Genomic DNA, 6459 nt, shown 5'->3' with positions numbered 1-6459 from the left:
TGGGTCGGGGAGCGGGTAGCTGGCAGCGCTGGCACGGCCGTGTGCAGATGAACCCTCCTGGCTCCTGCTTGGGGCAGCCCCCCGCAGCCCAATGCCAGCGTTTGGGCACGGGTCTGTCCTGCCTGGCCGGCACTCCCACACTGTCGTGTGCCCACCGGCTCCCGGCCCTGCTCCTCCCTGCCCCTTCCCTTTTACGTCCCGTGTCCGTCGTTAAATTTGAATGAAGCCTCGCGGATGGCTGCGCTCACGGTGCCTCGATGAGCCCCGGGCGGGCATCGCCTCGGGGAAGGCGCAGGGTCCGAGCCTCGCCATTTCCCAGGGAGAGCGGGGAAGCCCCAGCTCTGGAGGAATCCTGGCGGACATCCCGGGGCAGGGCTTGGGCGTGCTGGCAGCGTGGACTCAGGCCGTGCCACCATCCACCCTGCCAGCTCCCTGGTGAGCCACAGGTCTACACAGAGCAGCCTCTTACCAGGGGGATCAGACGCCCTACAGCGCAGAGGGACGTGGGAGCGAGTTGTTAATTAGCACCTCAGCGGCCTGAGTTAATTTACTTGGAGCCGGATTCTGCGGTCTTGCAAAGGAGAGTTCGTTGCCACCGCAGCGCCGGCCACCAGTGAGGCAGCAGCGGTGCCAGGCGGCAGCGGCGGGGCCGTCAGAGGAAATCAGCTTCCTCGTGGAGCCGCTGGATGAAGCCGTGCGTGGTTCCCAGCCCCACTGCCCGCCCACCCCGGCGCTGGGGCTGCTCCCGCTGCCCGGCGGGAGGAAGCTGCAGGGTTCCTGCCCTGGGCGCCAGACGCCTGTTTGCCGGAACCCCGGCTCCGGCAGGCTCCTCTGTGCCAAATCTCACCCGCCCTGAGTGTGTGGGCACCCAGAGGTGCCGGCTGGGAGGTGTGAGCCACCAGCTCCTCACGGCTCCCACGGTCAGCAGCCAGGGTCCCGACGGTGTGATCCTGGGTAGAAAGGGGTCAGCACACGGCGCAACACACGCTCGCTTTAGCCCACCCTGGGTGCTGGCCCGGTGTGCCAGGCAGTGCCGCGGTGCCGTCTGTCCCCTGTGCCACATCCCTGGTCCCAGCAGCCCACATGCCGGCGGCGGAGGTTACCTGGCAGGAAGCGCCTGAGTCAGCAGCCGGCACCGGGTGACTCAGCCGGGCTCCTCTCCTCTCCCCCCGCATGGCAAACCTCGCTCCTGGCCTCAAGATCACTCCAATATCATCCGCCGGTGGCAGCCCCGGCCTCGGTCCCAGCCCCGCTGCTCTGACATGACCACGGCATGGATGTGCTGGAGGGTGTGAGGGCCATGCTGGGTAGGACTTGGGCAGGGCGGGCACGGCGGGGGCTGGCACGTGGCCCCACCGCAGCCACAGCTCCCTAGGGAAGCGACAAGGACACAGAGATGGGTTTGTGGCTGCCAGCCCCAGCACCTGGCTCCCCACCGGAACATGCTCTGCTCATCCCAGCCGTGCCACCCTGGTGTCCCCTGTGAAGTGTCTGGTGGTGCCTAAGTGATGTTAGTCTGATGAGGGAGTGACAAGCAGCATCGATATCCCGCTCCCACCGTACATAGATCACGCCACAGTCAGCATCTGGCAGAGGTGGCAGTGAACTGGGAGGTGCCAGGCTGGGGGTGCCGGGGACAGATCCACAACGTGCTGTGCTCTAGGTTGTCCCCATTATTCTGCCCTGAGCCTGCAGGTGATGATGCCAGGGGACCTGCAGTCCCTCAGGCCCGAATGAGGGCTGGGGATGGGCACAGCTGTCCTAGGAAACACAGGAGCTATCCTTGGAACCCCCAGCTGAGACTGAGCTTGGCAGTGTGGGGATGCTCTGGCTCTGCCCCGGCGATGGGGCACCAGCATTGCCCACCTGCCCCTCGGGAACAGCCCATGCCCATCTCATTCCAGGCAGGGGCCATGGCCATGGGTGACTGTCCCCAGAGGGAAGGGCAGGGTGACACAGTCCCCCCGCCATGCTGTGCCCTTGGTGCTGGGCAGAAGCGCAGGGAAACAAAGGAGCCAATGAGCTGGGGGGGGCAGGGGGGGGACCGGGGCTAAACGTGCAGGCGCAGGAGATTTCAGGGCCTGAAATATTCATCAGGGCTGATGCGGCGCCTGCCGTCACGCTGGCCGTGAGCGATGGCACGGGGGGGCTTCAATAATGCATCACTTGAAAATGGCTTGTGAGAGGGGCTGGGGGCACAGCGAAAATGGGGGTTCCCTCCGCTGGCTGCAGTCACCCCAGGCCTGTGCTGCTGGCCAGGTGATGCTGTGGTGCTGGGAGGTGGGTGCTGGACAGGGGATAGAGCAGGAGGTGCTGGTGGCACCACTGGGGATAGCCAGGAGAGCACCAAGAGGTGCTGGCAGGTTTGGGGTGCCCTGTGCTGCTGGCACCCACCACCCGAGGGGCTGGCAGAGGAGCTTGAGTGGGTGCAGCGTCCCTGCAGCCTGGCAGGGTCCAGCTGCTCCATCTGGGCTGGGTGGGGTCCCGTGCCAGGGTGTGAGCATGGCCCCGTGCCCCTCGTGCAGGGTGTTGCTGTCGCAGCCACTTTGTGCTCCCGTGCTCAATAATTCAGAGCATTGACCTGCCTGCTGCACTGCCTCTGGCCACAGGCTGGCCACACCAGCCAGTCCTCCTGCCAGCTGCTGGGGCTAGCCCGTCCTGTCCCTGGGCTGGGACCGCAGGAGCCGCCCGTGGTGGAGCAGGGAACACCAGAGCTGTGCCCGGTGGAGTGGAGCCAGACGCTGGTCAGGCTCTGCTGTGGCTAACGAGCTCTTTGCCAGGGAAGCTTGTTAGCAGCCTGGGGATCAAAGGAGCACAGGGTGGATGTGGGGAGCAGGGCCCAAGACACTCCAGGGCTCCATCTCCGCCATCCCCACAGCATCCTCCCAGTGCCCAGAGAGGCCGGACGGCAGCGCAGGTGGTGTGAGCCTGGTGACACCCTGGCACAGAGCACCGCAGCATCCACGCAGGAACCCTTGGGAGGTGCTGCCCCGGGTGGGCACCTACCCCAGGTTCTGCCCCCACTGTCTGGCTGCCCTGGAGACAGGGACACAGTGCTGGGGTGGTGACCTGTGTCATTTGCACCCACCCATAGAAGTTGCAATCATTGTCCCCAGGGATGCAGCGATGGTCCCAGCACAGCGACCGTGCAGGCCCTCACTCTGCAGCAGGTCCAAGCGGCGCTGGCGGCAAGGGCAGCTCCTGCCCATCCCTGTTCTGGCACGGCAGGATCATTGTCCAGCAGGATTACATCACACTGGGGGTGCACTCCAGCACGTGCAAGGGCACAGGCATGACAGGACAGATGGACACAGGCATGGACAAACAGAAAGCTGATGGCACAGGCAGCATCCATGCCTACACCCCTGCAAGCGCACACCCACCGGTGCCAGGCTGTCTGACACCCAGTGACCTTCCACGCTGCACCGACTGCCACCCTGGGCCCTGGAGTGGACACAAACATCAGTGCCCGCTGCTCCCACCTGGCAGCTGGGCCTGGCCAGCTGCTCGCCCAGGCCCCCCGGGATGCAGGTGGGATGCGCCAGCCCCTGCACGCCCATGCTGCGCCAACCCGGTGCCCGCACCCTCATTGCTATGGCAGGAGCGGGCTCGGTGCGTGCAGCTCCGGTTAATTAACCGGCGCGGGCCAGCTCCCTCCAAGCCCCCGCTGAGTGTTTTGCTAAATTATAACCTTGACGATGCGCATCATCAGGCGGCTGCTCGGGGAACAGCCGCTCCGACCCCCGTACCCCGCGCTCAGCACTGCTGTGCTGGTGTGGAGCTGCCCGGCCGCGGTGGCATCGCGCCGGGGCGGCACCACGAAGCGGTGGCATCCCTCCGAGTGCCCATGAATGCCGGGTGACGGTCCCAGGTGGGTGATGGGCTCCGTGGTTTGGCCTCAGAGTCCTGGGGAGCCTGCGGTCAGTGCCCGGTGTCCAGTCCATCGTGCCCAGCGTCTGGAATTCCCAGCGCTCTGCTCCTCAGGGCTCAGCGTGCGTGTCCCCTCAGCACACGTGTCCCCTCGGCATGTCGAGCCAGTGGCCCCGTTTCCATGGTGACACGGAGCCATTTCCCATCTCCGGGATGCTCTCGACAGCTCTCGGGTGGGCGCTGCCGCCGTTGCCCTTCGCCCATGGGAAACAGGCAGGGACGGGCCCCACACCCTTGGGGGGGCTGTGCTCCCCCCTTTCCGCCCTCGGGGCCGGGCACCGTGCCCCATGTCCCCTGTGTGTCCTGGGGCTACCCCGGGGCGGCAGCAGCACCTGACCTTATCTTCACCCGGGGTGATGAGGATCACTCATCATTTGGGGCACGCTGAAGCCCCCGGCACAGCAGGATTGGGTGGGGGGGACTCTGGCAGCGTGGCTGGGTGATGGATCTGGAGTCAGGAGTGAAAACTGCTGAGAACACCACACAGCTAAAGGGACCGTGCCCAGCAGGCTCCTCCTGGTGCCAGGGTGCATCCACGGTCCCTGTCCTGACAGTGAGCCAGGGCATGGGGTGGGCACGGTCATGCTGTGCCCTCCCTTCTTGCCTGCTGCGCCTCCCAGCCCCTGGCACGACACGGCTCTTTATCCTGCTCTCCATCTCAGTGCTGCCTATTACCATTTCCCATCACTTGCTATTCCAGGTGATAAATTTTCCCTTCCCAGTTTCTGAAGGTTTAACTCCCGCCCACGTGGGGCACCTGACATCCTCACCCCACACTCCTCCCCACGGCACCCCAGCACCCCGGCTGGTGTGGGTGGCACTGGGGGGGGCGTTAGGGGCGGCCCCAAGGCAGGGGCATGGCGAGACAGGAGGAACGGGCTAATGGAGCCCATTCCTTGAATAGATTCAATTTCTGCCGCGGCGGCTGCGGGGTGCGGAGCCATCAATTGGATTCAGGGGATGGGGAATCTGATTTGGAGCGGCCGCGCCATCAATTAGCCGTTATTGATGGCATTGCTCATTGGAAGTCGATGGGATTTGAAGCTGGTGGCAGCTCCTGCATACCAAATAACGCCAGCTCAAGGACAGGGCCCTGCTGCGCCCAGTTCTAGCACCCACCCCAGGGATCCCACAGGGACCCCCTGGCCTCGTCTGGGAATCCCTGAGGGTCTGGGGAAGGGGCAGGGCGATGGAAACCACCCCCCGGAATCCATGCGTGGGTTCCCACAAGGCACAGCCCACCAACATCCCTTCTCAGGGGTCCTGCAGGGCACAGTTATCCCCCAGCATCTTTGTGTGGGGGTCCTTCGGGGGATGCCCCCACCCAGCATCCCCACATGGGGATCCCACAGGGAACAGCACCCGAGAATCCCTGCATGGGGACTCTAAAGAGCGCAGCCCCCTCATCCCCTCACATGGGGATCCCATGGTTGTCCCCTGGAATCCCTGCACGGGGGTCCCGCAGGGTACAGCCCCTGATCATCGCTGCATGGGAGTCCCACGAGTGGCCATCCCCCCTGACATCCCCGCACACTGGTCCTACGGGCAGCATTGCCCCCCAGCATCCCCACAGGTGGGTACTTTGGGGGGTGCCCCACCCAGGTCCGACACGGGGGTCCTTTGGGTATGACGTCCCCCAGAGGGTCTCACATCCCCCCGTCTCTCCTGGGGGGAACGGTCCCACAGGACATGCCCCCCTGTGCATTAGGCAGCCCCTGAGCCCCCCCCGGGGATGGGGGACCCCTCCCTGCAAGGCTGGGGTGCGGGGCGGGGCGCAGGATGGGGTGCAGGGGGCAGTGGGGGAAGGGCAGGCAGCGGAGTGGGGGGAGGGGAGCGGCACGGTCGATGCTTTCGCTCAGCCTCTTGCCAAGCAGCTCCTTTCTCCCAGAAGCCATAAAACCTGTCTGACGTGCCCGGCACCACTGCGGCAGGCGGCTGGCAACGCCTGCGCGGCCAGGGGCTGGGGGCCCTGCTGCAGGCAGCCCCAGGGCGAGTTGGGCCCCTCTTGAGCCCCTCAGGAGGGCAAATAGGGGGCTGCAGTCATGGCATGGGGGACCAAGAGCATCAGGGAGCTCTCGTTGGCAAGCCTGGGGCATGTGGCTGTGCCAGAGCCGTGAACTCTGACAGGGACCCGGTTGTGCCCATGGGATCGGCCCCCGCAGCAGCCCTGGGTGCCCACTCGGGAAGGGGAGAACCCCTCAGCTCCCCACAACCCCGCACTTCAGGGGTGCATCTTATGGGGTGCGTAGCAAATGGAGAGATGGACAAAGAGTGGCTGCTCTGTGGGCACCCCAACCACGCCCAAAGGTGGCAAGAGGGACCAGGGCGCCTGGCTGGCGGCTTTGGGCGAGTGACCCCCAAACCCACTGCCCCCTCACCCCCTGTCCCAGTGCTCATCCCACCGCCAGGTGTTAATTACCAGCAGCTCGTCTGTAATTAAAGCTCTCTGGTGACAGGAGCTGACGACTCAATATCAAACTGCTGCAATTAAGCCCTTGGCCATGGAGGCTGTGCAGGGAGGGAGGGGCA

The sequence above is a fragment of the Hirundo rustica genome, chromosome 29 (genome assembly GCF_015227805.2).
Source record: "Hirundo rustica isolate bHirRus1 chromosome 29, bHirRus1.pri.v3, whole genome shotgun sequence".
Classification (NCBI taxonomy): domain Eukaryota; kingdom Metazoa; phylum Chordata; class Aves; order Passeriformes; family Hirundinidae; genus Hirundo; species Hirundo rustica.
This window is presented reverse-complemented; position numbering follows the sequence as displayed.